Source organism: Xenopus laevis, chromosome 6L, assembly GCF_017654675.1.
Source record: "Xenopus laevis strain J_2021 chromosome 6L, Xenopus_laevis_v10.1, whole genome shotgun sequence".
Taxonomy (NCBI): domain Eukaryota; kingdom Metazoa; phylum Chordata; class Amphibia; order Anura; family Pipidae; genus Xenopus; species Xenopus laevis.
The window spans coordinates 16,699,711-16,717,587 of NC_054381.1; the positions used below are offsets into that span (position 1 = coordinate 16,699,711).

Consider the following 17,877-nt stretch of genomic DNA (forward strand, 5'->3'; position numbering starts at 1 on the left):
GTGGTCTGAATAATTTTGACGTGCGACAATTTTTATGTTGCAGTAAATTTATCCACTGTAAATTTTCCCAGCAGTTTCAAAAAAACATTCACAGTTGCAAAATCTCGGAATTCGCCGCAAATCCATGCCTGCGGAATAAATTCACCCATCGCTCTCATAATCATTTCATGAGCTAAATGGACCTTGACCAAAAGATGGACCTTCAAGCGCACCGGTGGACTGGTCAAAGGTTAGACCTTCAAGTGGGACTTGAACAGAAAACCACTGCTCTAGTGGGACCTCCCTTGATCTTTCTTCCTCTAGGGAACAACCAGAAAGATTTTAAGCAATTAAAACACAGAAATAATTAATCAGCCGTAATGTTGCCCGTTTGTTGTCGCTAATCCTTATGTTTTCCATTTTATCAAAATAATTAAAGGCATATAAGCATTTCAGGGTCCACCTTGACTCCCCATTTAGATACGAATACTCAATGAGGTTCATTCTATATATTGTTCTCCCTACTAATTAATGAAAAAAGGAGAATTTTTCTGTTACCTGGCAATCCAGATGCAGAGGATGTAGAGGAAGAAGAAATAATTTTAGGGTAAGTGAATGACCATGATGAGGACTTTCTGTGAGCCACGTTATCTGCTTTATTGGAACTATATCTAATGCCTACACATATGTCAATATAAATGTGATAATAATAAGAAACAAGGCTCCATTTTTCTTTATTCATGGACATACCAGACACCAAGGTCTTCCTGGAGTGTATGATCATTTATGAACTCTTGCTCTATGTGTGCAGTTTAGTCTATGGAGGTTTAATATGTATCTCAGGACCTCAACCACTATATTTGATGCAAGCTTCAGATCTTTCAAAAGCATACAAATTCTATCAACACAGAGAGAGAGAGCAGCTCTATCAATAACCCATAGGAACTGTACAAGCTAGAAGCAAACTCCAGCTGAAATCTCATATTATTATTACTATTTAAAAAGATACATTGTGTTTTGACTCTTTTTCTGCCTTTGTATTAATATAGAACAGTCTATAAATGTGCATAAATGTTACTGAATAAAGGTTTGAATCAGATTTAAGAGGCGCCTCTGTGATTATTTTTGTTCAAGTAGCAAACCATCAGCATTTCAATTATATGGAGCCCTTTATCAAGATATTCTTTGAAGGTACTCTTGGGATGGAAATGTCAATTCAGAAACCAATCTCCAGTGAATACATTAGGAAAGCAGCATAAAGTATACCTGTTATCCATTTATAGCTATCACCTTTATTATATTTCTGGTTCCATGGCTCAAACATTCATACATTTATATTTATTCTTACTTGCGTTTCAAGATGGGTTGAGCATACAGTTATAATTTAGTGCCTGAGCCAGAAGTTAAAGTCGCCTGCCTCACATGTTGCTGCCATAGAAATCTCTCCAGCTCATGTTCTCCAATCTCATTTATGAGGCAATTCTAGGCAGGTATAAGTTCTCCCCTTATGTTGCCCTCCGCTCCCATTGATGTTTCTCCCAACATAATACTGTATGTGCCCACTTTGGAATTCCTGGCTTAAATTCAAGTTTTGAAGGCATAAAGGCTCACATTTACTCAAACAAAGCCTCCTATGGGCTACTGTAGCTGTCCACATCAGTTAACCTATCACAGCCCTTATTTGGCACACCCAAAGATGTTTTTCTTCCTTGTGTAGTTCTCCAACAGTTCTTACATTTTTGTGTGGCTTATGGATAAAAAGGTTGGGGTCCTTGGACTAAAGTGTCCCCTTCTTCTGCACTGGAATGGCTCCTAATTCAAGAATGCTTTTATAAGACAAACAGAATTGTGAGATAGATAAATAGATGCTATAAATATCATAGCTAGGTAGATACTTACAGTGTTTAATATGGTGTCTAAAGAAACTCCTTGGTGACTTTTTTTATTAGGATGTGTATTAATATATACAAAGTCAATGAGTTGTGTTTCATGTGGGGTAGTCTGTTGGCCTTTGGCTTCATGACTCCAAGGTGACTTTCTCTCCAGTGTTATATGTATATGTTATCTGTATACTTTACCCCAGACCAGCAAGCTTACCGTATATACTCGAGTATAAGCCGAGTTTTTCAGCCCCCAAAATATGCTGAAAAACTCTACCTCGGCTTATACTCGGGTCAAGCTCAAAAACGGTCGCCGCCGTCTAAGAATAGTTGCCGGCGTCTAAGAATAGTCGCCGGCGCCCAAGAATAGTCTCCAAGAATATTCGCCGGTGTCCAAGAATGGTCGCATCCAAAAACGAGATGTCGGCACCTCCAATGGGAGCAGAAACCCTCAATTTTTTGATTGAAACTTACCAGAAGCTGCTGCATTTCTCACTCTCGGCTTATACTCAAGTCAATAAGCTTTCTCAGTTTTTGGAGGTAAAATTAGGTACCTCTGCTTATACTCGGGACGGCTTATACTCGAGTATATACGGTTTTTACCTTATTTGCATGATCAAAAGGCCAACAATAATCCTCCAAAAGCAGCTAGAAAGGTAATATTCTAAATTTCACAGAGGACCATGCGATTGTTCTGTGGACTATGGTGGAAAACAAGACATGTTCCCAAATCAGGGCCAGTGTTACCAAATGCAAGCCCTATTTGGACCATAGTGGTGGGTGTCCCCTAGACTGGGTGTTGCTGACTGGAAGGCTACAGGGGGCTTCAGGGCTGGGCAGGCAAATGGTGCTTGCCAGAGGGGGGCCAAGCCAGTAGGGCACTCTCAGCCCACTCTGCCGACCAGCACGCCACACATCTGCAAGCAGCAGTCGGTGATGGGACCTGGAACAGGGTTAAGCAGTAGCAGAGGTACACCTCCTCTGCCTACCCCTAATTCGGGCCCTGGTGCCTGCTTCTTCATCTGTCCTTGTGCCAGCTGCTGTTGTACTCGTTGTTCACCTGTCAACCATGTTTCTTTTGGTGACCAAGCATTTCATGACACACTATGGTCCCCAAGTATTTCATGATAGAAACAGTTACAAACCCCACCCCCTACACAGATCCCCCAGGCCTCTCAGCTACAGAGATGAGTGAACTGGCTGCAAAGTGTAAATTGACTAAACCGAATTACATTTGATTACACTGGATAAAATCAATATGCAAATCATAAACTTAAGCAACAACAAAAAATAGGGGATTCATGAAACTTTCACAAACCCCCAATTTTTATTGTCAAAAGAACAGTGATACAATGTTTGATTTTTTTTCTAAACTGGAGAACACAAAATATATTTTTACTGTTATTAAAACATTTCTGAAGAAATAAGAAAGGCTAAAAAAGGAACAAAAACTGATAATTAAGTGGAGGATTCCAGATTTGGTGATTTCTCTCTGCAAAGCAGATTGCTCCACCTAAGGATATTCCCGTAGACTGATATTGTTCAATATATCGGAGTGTTTAGGTAAGCGGTAATAAATTTCAGGAAGGGGAAAGATAACAATGGTCTTAAAAATCTAATGCATATAGAAGATCTTTTATTTTCCTTGGGGACCTGTCAAACCAAGATACTGTAGTGAGATATAAAAACTCTTCTGTGGAAATAGAACACAGCGGAGATTCAGTCTGATAAAAAAAAAAAAAATTCTGCTAGAAAAAGAAAATGGGACATCTTTAAACACTAAATAAATAACAGACTATAAATACTGCTCAGGAGAAGATTAGAGAGAGTAAGAATATTCTGAATAGAGTGTTGGCTCATCTGTCACCAGTTCTACAGTGAAGTGACCGGCTGGGTTCTACATGGGGGCTGTGATATTTGTCAAAAGTGTGACCATTTATGTTAATATACCAAGGAAAAATGTTTTTATAACATATATAAAAGTTTCCTAAAGAAGTTAACATTTGAAATCCATTGTAATGCATCAAACCAATAATTTTGCCCTCATACAACCAAATCCTACTGCTATTAGTCCGGGATTCACAGCATGACTGAGTATTTTGCAGTAGAAAAAATCAAAAAGGTACAATTAAAAAGCAGAATATACTGTTTATACACAATAAATTTATTAGCCTTTAAAAAACATTTAATCACTTTAAAAACTGTCCGTCCAGCCAGGACCCCAAAGCAATTAATATGTATCCATAAAGTGTGAGCTTACTGTGGCGAATCTCTAAGCCCCGCCACAGATTTCAGCACATAAATGGAGACTGACCACCTTGAAGAGTTTAAATTGCTGCTTTGCTGGCTTTTATTTGTGCAAAACACAATTCTTCAGCCCACTGGCTTCACATGGTGGAATCATATAACATAAACTGTCCAGCTTCACACCCTCACTGGTGTTCTCTTTACTCACGTTTGAGTTTAGCACTCACTAGCTTTCAGTGGACCACAAATCCCAGAATCCTCTCTGGGCACACTTGAGACACTCTTGTCTCCTGGGAGCAGTTTCTCTTGTCCTCTCTCAGACTATTGGAGATCTCTCCAACTCAGGGGAATCACTTTTGTTCCAAGGTGCTCACAAGCACTCCTTTCCATGGTCCCTCACCCTCCTTCACTCCAGGAGGTCTCTATGGGGAAGCAGCAGCCCCCGAGGTGTTGCTCCACACCTCCTTTTAACTATCCTTAATTAACTAATTACTTAGCTAGCTAGTTTAGCCAGCTGCAAAACCTTACGTAGAGCAATGGATGGAAGCCCATCCTGCTCTCTTCCATCCACTCCAGGGACCCATTAGCCATCTTTTCCCAAGCTGGTACAGAATTAAGCCACCTTACTTGCTGCTGCAACACACTTTTCCCTGGAGTTCTGATTTCACCAGCTTAATGCTGGTGAAATACACACAATATAGTGCCCTTTAGACAGCCATAGCTTACAAAAGATAAAAACAATTGTCACTTTCATATTTTGGCAACAAAATAGTTCATATAAATCTCCCTTTGGAAGAAACAATTCATGACAATTCTCCAAAAAGATTAAAAAACCCAAAAAGATATTTCCAAAGAACGGGGAGGCACATTTATCAATGGTCAAATTTCAAAAATTTTTGTTTTAAAACTCTTTAATAAAATTTGAATATACTTGAAATCCAATTGGGGGTTATTTAATAAAAAACGAATTTTACTAACTCGAAAACTCGAATCAAATTAGACTAATCTTGAACTTGGATGTCAGGAAAGGCTGACTTATACATGAATTCGGCAGGTTTTAGGTGCCAACGAATTTGAGTTTTTAAAGAGCCAGAGTATGATAAATCTCTAAATTCTGAACTTTCTCCCATTAATCCATTTAAATTATTCTGCTATAGGTATGGGATCTGTTATCCGGAAACCCATTATCCAGGGAGCTCGAATTATGAGGAAACCCATCTCCCACCGACTCTATTTTAATCAAATATTTACATTTTTAAAAATGATTTCCTTTTTTTACTGTAATAAAACAGTACCTTGATCCCAACTAAGATACAATTAATACTCATTGGAGACAAACCAATGCTATTGAGTTTAATTAATATTTAAATGATTCCTTAGTAAACGTAAGGTATGGGATCAAGTACAAGGTATGGTTTTATTATTACAGAGAAAAAAGATTTTTTTTAAAATATAAATTTGGATTATTTGGATAAAATGCAGCCTATAGGATGCAGCCTTCCTGTAATTCAGAGCTTTCTGGATAACGGGTTTCCGGATAACGTATCCCACACCTAATTGCTGTGTATAGCCATAGGCAGTGCTACTTTGCTAATGGTACTAGAAATAATTCCATACTAATTATTTTTTATCGCATTAAATGAAAAGCAATAATAGTGCACCTGAATATTTAATAAAACTGCAATTAATACAGTCTCCATAATGAAAACATTCCATAATATGCGCTAACTACATTTGCTTGTGTTTCAGTAATTCTATAAATCTTATTGGATGCAAAGATTTTGCTGTGTTTTTCTTTTTGCTTTATTAACAAGAAAACTGGGTACAAGGGCGGCAGAAGAACGTCTCATATACAGTAGGAACAGTTCAAGTCTATTATTAACAACTTCTAGTCGTACCTCTGACTTTTGGGGAAGGCTGGGAGCTGTAACTCAAAAGCAGCATTTTAAATCTCTGGCCTGTGATACTGTTTATAGTCTTTTTGTCTTCTAGGCGGTGTTTGTGAACTTATCATTTAGGACTGAAACACATGAATAGCCAGAGGATAAGCAAAATCATGAAAGAAACGAAAAGCATGAAAAAGAAAAAAAATCTTAGTAAGGGATAGTGAAAGCAAAGCAACCCTTTCTCTCACCCAAAGTCCCTACCACCACTGGGACAAGGCAGACAAAGTTGAGAGCACTAATAAAAAAGCATTGCCGGCGGTGAAGGCAAGTCTCTTTGTGGATAGATGGTTTATTCATAATCAGACACAAAGGAGGGAGATGAAGAATAGGAAGGCAAAAGGATGTGGGTGAAAAAGAAACAGCATCCAAACAACCCATTAGAGGACCTAAAAGTCTTCTACTGCTTTTGTGTTAAGGAATCTGCAAAACTCCTCTGTGCAGCCTACTGTAAATGTCAAACCCTTGAAGATCCTTCTTTTCTTTAGCAAAGTGCTTGGCAGAAAAAAAAAAACGGAGCCGAGATTCTATTTTTTGAGATTGAAGCCTTTAACGCATTGCAAAACGGGGTTTTATTCCAAGGTCTTTGTGTCACCAATTAAATGTGGCTATTACAGTTCTAGCCAATTATAGTCCATGCAGGTCCCATGTTTGTATTCCCTTCACACTTCATCCACCTCAAGTCAAAATGTAAATGTCTATGTATATACTTACATATAGTGATGGGCGAATTTGTCCCTTATTGCTTTGCCGAAAAATTAGAAACGGTGAAAAATTTGCTAAACGCGAATTTTGAGGCCATCGTCAATTCTGATGCTCGCGTCAATTTTGCCGCCGTTGTTAAAGACAATGGGTGTCTAAATAATGTTGACGCAAGAAGGTTTTGACGCAAGTGACTTTTCCGACGCACTTCCAAAATTTATTTGCCGCCACATTTTTGCAGCAGTTTCGAGAATTTAGTCGCCGGCAGCAAAATGCAGAAATTCACTATGAATTTGCGCCTGGTGAATATATTTTCCCATCACTACTTACATAAATATATAAATGAATATATATATACTTTGTAGGAACGAAGATGCACACCAGGATTTAGCAAAAAGGTTAAATTCCATTTTTATTAATTTACATTAAAAAAGAGTCGGTCAACGTTTCGGTCTAAATCTAAGACCTTTATCAAGACCCTCAGGGGGTCATGGTGTGCATCTTCATTCCTACAAAGTGTACAGTTGGCCATTGAAGGTAGCACCCAGGTATTGTACTCTAACGGTGTGAGTTAGGAGCTTTTCGGATTGAATATCTGCTAATGATATCACAATGTATACTGGAACTTGATAGTGTCAGCTTTGTAACAACTAGCTACTCTTCCTGAACGTGTACAGTAGCATCACCTTAAGCTTCCCAGGTGAAAAAGGAAATCGGATGCACAAGTGATATCACAATGTATACCGGGATTTCAAGAAGTAATACCTATCTCTTCAAAGTGTTACCTTTGTAACAGCTGCCCACTTGTTAAAGTATGCGTGCAATAGTGCCACCTTAAGATGCCCATGTGCAAAAGTCAATTAAATGCACAAGTGATATCACAATGTATAATTTGGCTTCAAGGAATATAATCACATATCTCTTCTCACCTCTATAACAACCTCACAGTTTTCCTGGAATATTAAAGCATGTGTACAGTAGCACAAACTCAAGATGCAAACATGGAAAAGCCATATTGATGCAAAAGTGATATCACAATGTATACTAGCACTTCAAAGACTAAAAGTCACTATTTCTTCTCATTGTTACCTTTGTAACAACCACCCAGTGTTTTTTGAATACTTCAGTATGTGTACTGTAATACAAAAAAATCAAAACCATAATAGTATGATTAATAGTAATAGTAATTGCAGAATACATTAAATTATTTGCCTGGCGACTGTATGAGCAAAAAGGAAAATATCACATAAGAGAAAGAAAAGAAGTAGAAGTACAAAGTTTTCTTTCTCTGATTTCTCGGAATCTCTTAAACTCCTCCTAATCACACTTGTGAGAGGCTAGACACACTTCAGATTTCCTATGGGAAGAGAGAGAGAAGCAGGTGGCGTACTCTTTACTGAACTTTGTGTAGAGCTCTGTGCCCGCCGAGCAGTTTATTATGTGAGCTTGAGAATTTAAAGAGTTTCAGAGGATTTCTGCTCTGCCGTTAGGAAAGATAAATGCTTCTGTTTTAGTATAAAACACATTTAAGGAAAGTAAAGACAAGGTTTTAATGCTGTGGAAAGTGCACGGAACTTGCTATAATTGCATTTATTACACCAGGGGAGTAACTACTATGGAAGCAGACCCTGCAGTTGCAGGGGGGCCCAGGAGTGTAGAGGGCGCAGTAAGACCCTAATTAGTGAGCAATTTCAATATATCATGATAGTATAGGTCAACTTACCAAGGTTTTGGGGGCCTAAATTGCATTCGCTTTGGGGCCCAGTTACATCTAATTACGCCACTGATCGCACCTCCCTATTTGTGCAACTAACTTGTCTGTGCCCGCAGCTACAAGCAAGCAAAGAAGTAAGTGGTGGGTTGCCTGACTCATTATTAAAGCCAACAGAACCACCTGGAGTCAGATTCCCATTGTGACTGATGCATAACACTTCTATGGCCATAGAACACTTACTTATTGTAACACCTTCCGCAAAACTCTCTCTTTGGCCAGTTTCAGCTACACTCAAAACACCCAGCTTTTTTTAAAGGAGAAGGGAAGGCAGAATCAATAGGGGTACCAAGATGTTAAGGACCCCCCGCCCCACCCCCGGTGAGTCTAACATTTTGTAAAATTTACAGCCATTGGGATTTTTCTTTTTAGTGCCTTGGTGCTATTCTCTTCTGAAGAGGCATTTTTGGAAGCCCCGGCTGATTAAAATCTCTTGGGATGCCTAAAAAGAATGATGAAATTCTAGATGAGTCACAAAATATATGCGAAAATGAGATTTTATTCCATGTTTTGGTCTTAAACCATGGCCTTCATCTTGTAAGTTTCCTGGTGGTCTAGCGGTGACTAGGGGCCGATGGGCCCAGATCCCTAGTCCTTCTCTCTCCAGTGTCGGGTTCTCCTATGGCGTGTGCAATTCCGGGTTTTACCCGCGATGCGCGTGACGTCATAACGTTTTGGCGCGAAAAATCAAATATTTAAAGGGGCCTCAGGCCAAAACTCATTGCTCGTTGTTAGGTCTTTTTGGTGCGATTTGTCTATGTATTCTCTGGTTTTTGATCCCTGCCTTTCTGAACTCTGCCAATCCTGACCTTTGCCTGCCTGACCATTCTTTGAACTCTGCCTGTATTGACCCGGCCTGCCTGACTATTCTTGAACTCCGTCTGTACCGACCCCGGCCTGCCTGACTATTCTTGAACTCTGCTTGTACCGACCCCGGCCTGCCTGACTATTCTTGAACTCTGCTTGTACCGACCCCGGCCTGCCTGACTATTCTTGAACTCTGCTTGTACCGACCCCGGCCTGCCTGATCATGCTATATTGTCTACTCCTTAAGAAGCTGGTGTTGCCTTCTGTCCTAACCTTGGTAACGAACATACCCCTTGTTCAGAACGCTTGCTTTGCTCCTCTCAAGTTTAAGACCTGGCGGCATCTTAGTAGCTGAGGGTTCCTCCCGAAGCCAAAGGCGGCTGCTAGAGGGAGAAGATTGAGCCGTGACCAGGGAGCCTAGCACTTTTTCCGAATTTAGGGAGCCATACGTGACACATCTGGAGAAAAAGACTGACGAAGGTCCTGGTTTAGGACTTTATTCTAACTATTCTAAAAACTAGAATCAAAACAGACTTATTTATTCCAGTCTTAAATAGAGACTACTGACACTGTATTTACATTTATTGCTCATCTTTAAAGTTTCAACAAAGGGGCACATTTACTTACCCGCAAATTTTTGCTTCGGAAGTCTTTACGCAACTATGTTAGACGTTATTTTATGATGAATACACATAATCATCAAAATGCGCAATTACGTCTCAATAAAGAACATTGACGTACTTTCCTCAGTGATGATTCGTTGGCGTGAACATTTCATACCAATTTTTCTCTAGTGTTACTTTCTTCCTAGTGAAACTTCATTATCCTATGCTATCCTATGCCTATGTTTGTTGTCCTTAGCTGAATGCTCAAGATATTTTTCCCCAGCCTGATGATATGTGACACATGTGCAGCCTTATGCCATTCTGAAATTGCACATATGAGCAGTAGGGTTGCCACCTGGCCAGTGTTTCATTAGCCTAGTTGGTAAATGAACAGCTAAGGCTAGGGCCGACATTACAGATTTACAAAATGTTTGCCTCCCTGCTAGTTTTGCCACAACTTGTTTTTAAATTAACTACTTCTGTACCCTCCCAAATTCAACAAAGTCAACCAGTGAATCGGCCCACTCGCCACCCAGAAAAGTCAAAGCCCTGTCCCTATATCAGGGACTCGCAAACCTTTTATACCTGTGAGCCACATTCATCAGTAAAAAAAGTTGCAGAGCGACATAAGCATGCAAAAATTTCCTGGGGTGCCAAATATGGACAGTGATTGGCAACTGGAAGCCCCTATGTGGACTGGCAGCGTACAGGAGACTATATTTGACAGTACACATTGTTTTTATGTAACTAAAGCTTGCCTTTATGCCAGAAACTTGAAAAAAACACCTGCTTTGAGCTCACTGGGAGCAACATCCAATGGGTTGGTGAATAAAATGCTGCTTGCTATCTACTGGCTGTTGAATACTGCCCTTTAACATCATACGTTGCTACCCTAACCAGTAAAACATCTGTCAAGCCCGGGGCTGATATTACAAATGTACTGGCAATGTAGGTGCCGTAAATTGCTAATAAAAATGAGCCCCTGGCCTGCGCCCCATCCTGCCCCAATCTTACTATTTTTCTTCCCAGATCCACTCCATAATCTGCCCTCTGGGTGTCCACCCCTTTTTCATCAATACCCTGCCCCGTTCTTGTGCCTGCTCCCCACCAGCTGGTAAAAGTGGTACCCTAATCATAGGCCTGCACCATCATGTCACCCCAACACCTCATCTTGCTAATGGCCAGAATCAAGCCCCATTAAAGTTGGCAAACCTAACTGTCAGTAGTAAGAAGGATTTAGACATACATATGGAACAAACTTCTTTATGACATTACGAAGTTCCTGTGGCGCTCTATTGTACAACAGGTAGCAGCATGTGTGTGATAACCGTCTATTTAAATCGAGTAACATGAGAAATGGTGAGTCACCTGAGACCATTGTCTACATATCCTTTTCTACATCAGAGCTAGTTGGACATAAACAAGTCATATAAGACACGAATACATGCCGGGTTACAGCCAATGTATGGACAGTGGATCGGTTGGTTACATTTTCTTTCAGAAGATATAGTTCTCCTTTCAATGTGCACCACATAACAGTCCCTAAACATCAGCAATAGAACCGAATGTACTGGTACAGTACAATATATTTATTGCTATAATGTCCTTTCCGGCATTGTGTAAGCTGATGCCACTACAGCAAACATGACAGCTGTTCAACCCAATTCTCTGGGAGTGTTATAAAACACATTTTCCTAGCATACAGCTGACAAAGACGGGTACAAGTGGAACAATGAGAAGAGCTGAAATCTCGGGCATGCCCAAGCAAATACATCAGTAATTGGCAAAAACCGAATTACACAGGGAGAAAAAAAAAGCTCAAACTCACTTTTAAAACTTCATTCTCTATTCATTCAAAGGCTGAGAGGCGTATCTGTCTCCAGCATTCTGCATTTCTTGTTCAATATCTTCTAAAGCTCTGCAGCAGATTGCTTCTGAAAAACAACTTTTCCTTTTGCAAGATCACGGTAGGCAACCAGTGGGGATCCAGCTGTTGTTGAATTAGAGCCTCCATCATTCACATCCAGAAAGCACGGCTTGCCAGAGGAGCCGGCAGCTTCCATATTAATACCCAATAATGGGCATAATGTTCTGGGGGCCAGGTGAAGGCAGAAAAATATTTCGTACAATGTTTCCACTATTTCCAAAGGGAAGTTTTTATTTCTACAAAAAGTATCAGAGCCACAAAGCACTGATATTGGTCCCAAAAAAAAAAAGGCATGTCAAAAGAGCAATAATATAGTCATTTAATTACATTATACAGATCACAGGCATTTAGAGTTTTCAGATACTGCTGAACTGAAATTCCAAGGAACTGTAGCAGGAAACCATTTTATTAGGGCTAGAAAGAGGATTTTCGTAGCAGAAGAATAATATTCCCTAAAAAAGTCCACAGAACAGGGCTATCACAGGGGGCAGATTCCCTCATCGAGTGGAATAAGTGTATGTTTTTATCTATTTTGGACATTATAAGAGTAATTTCTAACCCATTATTTGCCATCCACATTAATTGTGGTCCTCACCATCAAAGTGATGGGATCACATCTACTCAATGCTGCTCAATTTTCTGCTAGATATCGGTTAGCATAGATCCTTTGGAGGGCTGTCAACTTAGTCTGAATGGACCACATCGACAGCTTAAATCTGCACATGTATGGCTATTTTAAGTAGGATGGGGAAGGTCCATAAAAATATCACCAGTGTTTTGTGCTGACCCACTATTTCTTTTCAGTCCACATTAATTGTGCTATCAGATATCTGGCACCAATCTTAACACTTGATTCTGGAGACACTGTGGTGGACAGCGACAGGCCAAGCCAGCTGGGCGCCCTAGGTGCCTCCCCCATTGTTCATGTGAGTAAACGAGGAAGAACACATTACGATGATTGCTAAGGATACACGAAATGCTGCCAAGGTGGGGAAAACAAGGGTCCAAACTAGAAAAAGGGTACTTGCCTGGCGCCCGTCCGCCTCTGCACCCTAGATACTTGCTTCTTCTGCCTACCCTTAGTTATGCCCTGGCAACGGGGAGTAAACATAGTGCATATCAATGTACGTTGCACCTGCCATGTAAAGGGCAGCACATGGCCGAACATAGGAGTCCATATGCACTGAGCACCTATGGGTGCCAAGTGCTGTAGCCCCACAAATACAATGCTGTAAAAATACTAACGTCATTGTTGGATATTTAGTCCTGGGCATGGCACTGATTTTTATTTTTTCAGATATTTCCATTATTGATTCTTTACAGACATTCCTCTGTAGTTGGTTCGAAATGCCTGGCATGTCATATGGACTTTAGACGAAACCAGGCAGCAATCAAGTTCCTCTCTACTGAAGCATGGTCAGCATCAGAAAGCATCAGAGAGTTAATGTGTAAGGATAACAACAGGAAGAAAATGACATTTTGTGTCTGTCAAAGCACATCTTCCTGTTCAGGCAGATACGTCTAAGTGAAAAAGCATTCGCTCACAACAATAATTATATTTTGTTTACTTATGTGTCAGGACAGCAGACAATCATTACCGCACGACAAACTTATCTTTTCCCGGCCAAAAATAGATTTATATCAATAAGAAAACGGAGAGGGAAAAATGGGCTGTATTGTAATTTTCTAAAGATGGCAACATAATTGAAATGAGAAACAGAAGTGGCTTATTAAAGGGTACTATACCGCGCCTCTGTTTAAAGTCTTCTGACCATTCCATCGCAGATAAGGTTAGCAATTAAAATGCTGGGACTCTTCCGTGCACTGGATTATTAAAATATTCTTCTAGGATTCGCACGGCAGTGCCGCAGCATGATAAAATGACAATCACAACTGCCTGTTTCAGGTATATTAGTCTTCATTTGATACTTGGGGAGGAAACGAAGGCCAAAGCTGAGGTTTCTGAATATTAATTTATATGCCAGGGTCTTTAAAGGTTGCATTCAATTTATTTACATTTTAGCATAAAAATGGAATGAGTTTTTGGTGGCCTAGTAATCTCTGAATTTCCATATACAGTACATAGTGATACCACATGTCCTATCTGTTTTACCCAGATCCTTTTTGTGACATTGTCCTGGTGTCCTCTTTGCTTCAGGGCAGTTATATGTTCCGGTTGTGTTTCAAGTTCTGCTTCAGTTTTAAAGTTCTGTCTATTTTGTTGCCCTGAGCTTGAGCTTGAGCCTTGAGCTTTAAAAGTTTGGTGTGCCTTGTTCAAATGTCAGGATATTTCTTTGACCAGTGTCCCCTCCTTCATATAAGAAAAAGACAAGACCAGAGACCTGGCATGAAATATTTGTAGTGCAAGTGGAACACTGAGACATCTTTGGCCTCACCGAGATCAAGCTAAGCCCTATGACAATGACCATTTGTGCAGATTTGACCATCTATTGTACCTGAGGTTAACAAAATGAGGGGCAAAAAGAAGCAAAAAGCAGCAGCTATTTATATATTTTATAATTTTGGTTGTGGGATCCTTTTTTTCAGAGCGTCTTTCAGTTTGTCACCCAAAGCTATCAATTTGGGCCCCAATGGGTTTTGACCCTCACATAGAATACATACATATAAGAAAGGATAAAGATACATTAAACTCTGTAAACCAGAAAGTAAAGCATGATAGACAACACAGAAGTCAGACTGACCGTATGTTGTAAAGGGGACAACCGCTTTGGTGAAGTCGAGGTACAGGGACCCTGTGAACCAGATGAGCACTCTATAGAGAGAGTGAGGCAGTGAGGCTTAGTAAGAAAGAGCAACTCAAGCTCCAACTAGGTGGATAGAAGGGAGTAGCTCTCCCCCAGGTTTTGCTTTGCCTGTAGTGATGGGACTGCAGTAGTGAAGAGGGAATCAGGCCACGGTTTAATCCTGTTCCAAGTCTTCTGTATGGGATCCTGGTCACATGAGGAACTGAAATCCTGGAAGGTGATCTCTCAACTCCTTTGGATATTCCTACTGTGGTGTCTGTTTATGCTGTCTCTGCTACATCTGTTAATGAACTTGGAGATTTACTGTGGCTACCTCATGTATGAGTATAATAACCCTGTGGTGCTTTAAGCCCATCCTGGTGAAAGAGGTTTGTGTGTAGCCCATGTTCTATCACACTAGTTGGTATTTGCCAAATAGGGGTTACATACATTTTTATCTTTAATCCTTTATTTACATTGATTGTATTTTGGCTATTTTATAATTTAGAGTGTCTAGGCACTGAGCTTTGGGTAGAAATAAGAATGTCATATGCGTACCTGGCCGCACCCTGTTGGTGGGCCCCATACATGGGTCAATAAGCTGTTGTATTGACCCAGAAGGACAGAGTCTGCAATTTTATTGGCTGGAGCTTTAGAATTGGGGAACTTATTCCAGAATAACTTCATACACTCATCAGTGCTTAAAGTAATAACATTTCCCTTTAAAAAACAAAATTAACTACTTGCAACAAATCAGAATTATGTTTGGCAGGAATAGCTACACAGTTGAAAGATTTTCTTTATTTTTTAATGTTCTAGAAAATAAAAAATGATTCAGAGCTGGAAAACGGATGAGCTGGAGACCGGCATAAAAAGCTCAATGGGAACACAAGTGTTGAAGACAATCATCGCTGAGCAACAAATTACATTTCAAAAAAAGGTCTCCGCAGCTTAATAAATATTTGATAGGTCTCAATGGGACATTTATAAGAGCCAGAGCCAGCTTTCCACGTGTCCGTGGGTGCACACTTTGAGTTGAGATCATTTCATTTCTACCCAATCAGTACATTGATTTTACTTCCATTTCAGAGCTGCTCTTCTGACACTTACATTTGTTTTGAAGACAAAATAAAAAGAGAGACTTGAAAGAAAGTCCAAAGGGGCTCTTTCAGAAGATAAGGCCTCCTAACCAAGAAGGTGCTGCTCAAAGAGAGATTGGACCTGGTTACAAGATGCTTTATACATAACAATGGCACAATCAGAATTGTATTGCCCAGCAAACAAATTAGATCAATAGAAATGCAGCGTAGCAGCTCCAAGGAGCATGTGAGTTTGGATGTGTGATATGACATGATATTTCTGCATTGCTTGCTTCTCTGTAAGGAAACACCACTGGGACAGGGGACCCGCTACAAGTAACCACAGGGGCTGGTCTAAATTGAAGATTATACACATGGCACCTGAGGTTTAAGTTATGCCCCTGTGTAGAGCCGATGCATTAACCAGAGACTGGTGTGTACAGGTAAGTGGTGTCAGGAAGACACAGCCAACTCCAACAGGGTCATTTAAGTGCAATTTTGGATGCTGCCTACTGTGGGAACTTTGGAGTTACTGCCACCTTGTAGACCAAAATGCTCAAGTGCAAGGTGTGGCTATGAATACAAGTACCTTTAATGAATGGCATACATTTTAGTACGACTACAATTGCGATCCTAAATAAGCTCTCAAATGTATTCCTCTACGGTGCCATATAACATCACCTGCTCCACTGCAGGCAGTATTAAAGGGTTCCCTATGTATGCAGGAAACAAAACTGATGGGAAACAAAACTGCCACTGGTTGCAATTTAGTTGCAATTAGATGAGCCGTTTTTACTGATCCGATTTTTGTGTCCACTGGTTAAATTGTCACAGCGCTCAAGAAGGGAGGAGTCTTTCCGCTATATGTAATAAAAGGCTCTACGTTTGCCCAGGGGTAGCAACTCATAGCAACCAATAAGATGCTTGCTTTAAAACAGTTGACCAGTAAATGTTACGTGCTGATTGGTTGCTATGAGTTACTGCTCCTGGGCAAACTTAGTGCCTTTTATTACATGATCCCTTTTGACTCCTAGTTCAGATGATGACCTCTCATAAGCTCTGATCTTTAGACCTTCTCAACCATTAAAGTTTACAGCCCAACACAAATGTGTTATGTATTATCAGCGATCTATTTGCAGGTCTAAATTAAACACCGCACAGGATAGACAATCAGAAGGCTGCACGTTACAACCCGCCTCGTTCTGTCTGCTCAGCGAGGCAAGTGATTTCAGGCATGGGCCTTTGCTTTCACAAATAATTTCTATGGAAATCAGCAGTCAGAGGCGTAATACAGGACCAAGGTGACCTCATTACTGAAATTTGTTCTAGCTGTCATTAAACATATCACACTGTGCCATTCAAAAGAAGGAGGGGGGAAAAGGATACTGACACCAAGTACCAATGATTAGAGATGAAAAATACAGTTACACCACTAGAATCCCATTGCGGAGAATGAATATGTACTGCGCTTAGGGTACAGCCGTCTACTGATCTGTCGGAACTGCTTTCATAGCTCCATTTTTTTAATAACTTATTCATTTTGTTTTTACATGTGCCATGCCAGTTCTTAGAACATCACCATTTGTTCCACCATTCATTATGCACACCGTGGCTTTATGTGTGTATCTCTGGTGAGCAACTAGCCATTATTTACCTCTAATCAAAAGACATTGTTATTCTTGCTACATGCACCTCTATCAGTTATCTTGTCCCTTTTCAGTTAGGCCTTGTTAATTTTATTTAGATGTAAACGTTGGATTACTCTGGGTAGGACAGCTTTTTTTATTTGCTTTTGCTTCTTAGCAGCTGGACTTAACTTGGTCTTTTATTTAATCAGGGATATCAAATATCTCAACATGGTGAGATGATTTAAGAAGGTGTAACTGAGTGGCACCATTTCCATCACTTGCCATCAAAATAATATCTGTGCCTAATTCTTTAGGCACAAGGATAATGAACATATTGACATTGGCCGTTGTGGGAACCGGCAAGCTTCCATTAGCTTGAAGGTGTCAGTAGATCCAAGGTTCCTCTCCATCAATACATGAGACATGATGAGATATGATGTACACACCAACCCAAGGTACAACCGTACAGAAGTACAAGGATTTGAAGCAAGTTTTTTTAATGAAGAGAACTGGATGTTGCAAAGTAGGCAAGAGAGATGGGACAACTATGTATCAGTTTTAGGTA

The 17,877-nt window shown here is 40.2% G+C and overlaps 1 protein-coding gene across 1 annotated transcript in view; it reads right to left on the reverse strand.

Annotated features, from left to right (window-relative positions):
- Nucleotides 1-17,877, reverse strand: part of LOC108718467 (receptor-type tyrosine-protein phosphatase N2-like) — a 606,363-nt gene that overhangs the window by 270,256 nt on the left and 318,230 nt on the right. The window lies entirely within an intron of this gene.